The sequence below is a fragment of the Myotis davidii genome, unplaced genomic scaffold (genome assembly GCF_000327345.1).
Source record: "Myotis davidii unplaced genomic scaffold, ASM32734v1 scaffold72, whole genome shotgun sequence".
Classification (NCBI taxonomy): domain Eukaryota; kingdom Metazoa; phylum Chordata; class Mammalia; order Chiroptera; family Vespertilionidae; genus Myotis; species Myotis davidii.
In genome coordinates this window covers 6,637,800-6,639,124 of record NW_006284618.1, presented here as the reverse complement: position 1 = coordinate 6,639,124, position 1,325 = coordinate 6,637,800, and positions in this window count along the sequence as shown.

The window sequence follows — 1,325 nt, the reverse complement described above, 5'->3', positions numbered from 1 at the left end:
TTCCCGTGACTACAGGACGGGCTCCGCCTCGCTCCAGGCCCCCCGCGCTCAGGGGACATAACCCCGGGCCCCGGGGAGCAGTCCTCCTGCCTGTGGCTGATCCCAAGTCGTGGGGGGGAGGCAGGTGGCGGCTCTGGGCCCCCACACGCGGGGAGGAGAGTCGCAAGGCAGACGGCAAAGGCAGAGGCGCCCGATCACTGGGGTGGGAGCTACCGGGCGGGGAGCCTGAGAGGCTCAGCCCTCGGAACCGAGGTCCGCCAGCACCTTTCGCTGCCACTGGGAGGGTCCGTTTTCCAGAAGTGTTCGACCCCAAGGCCTAAGGGTCTGGCTGGGGGAGCCGCCTCTGGGAGGGGAGAGCAGAGAGGAACCCCCTCGCCCGGGCGTGATGGCCCAGGTCCACGCCAGGTCAGCGCCTGCTGCCCAGCCTGCATTTCTCAGTCGGGGAAACTGAGGCTAGTGCGGCTCATTATGAAGACAAGCTCATCATAAAGACCCAGATCTGACCCCAGTCCCCGCCCCCTGCCTCCCACCATGGGGGAGCCCATCCTAACCTTGACCCGTCGTGGCCTGGAGCAGACAGCCTAGCCGTCCAGCCCGCACCCCACCCCTCGGGAGTCCCTTTAGGGACAGAGCTGCTGTCTCCCCCACAGACACGGACGGGAGCCCAGGAAGCCCTCAGAGGCAGCGCGGGAGGAGACGCAGGCACCCCCTCCCCTCGCCTCCTCGACCTGGGCTGCCTAGTCTCAAACCGTCTACACGGGCAGGGTCCCTGACACGCCACCTTCACTCAGACCGTCGGCACCAGGCCTCCCACTCTGGCCCGTGTGCTGCGTGCCTTGCACGGGGGGCTGCCCACTAAGTAGTTTCTAAGTTAATGAGGGGAGAAGCGAACGGCCAGCAGGTCCCCAGGGCAGGGCTCGGGCCACCGAGTGACGACCCAAGTGACAGGCACCAGGCTGAGCATTCCGTGGACTGTACTGTGGATGCACCTCGGCCATCTAAGTGGAACACACGGTCAGCATTCCCATTTTACAGACGGGGAAACTGAGGCGGGGACTCTAGGCCCTGCCCGCCTCCCCCAGGACTTAGCGCAGGAGAGCTGGCCGGGGCATCTACAGGCCCCTTAGCCAGCGGCATGACCGCAGGCCAACCCTCCCCACCCGGACCCTCGCCTCTCCCTCCCGCAGCGGGCCATCACGCATGGCCCACGTGTCGCCGGAACCCCGGATGCGGTCACTTCTGTCCTTACTCTGCGCAGGCTCATGAAGGCTCCGACAGCTGCACCAACGGACCCTGAGGGCCAGGCAGAGGCGACCCTTTTCAGA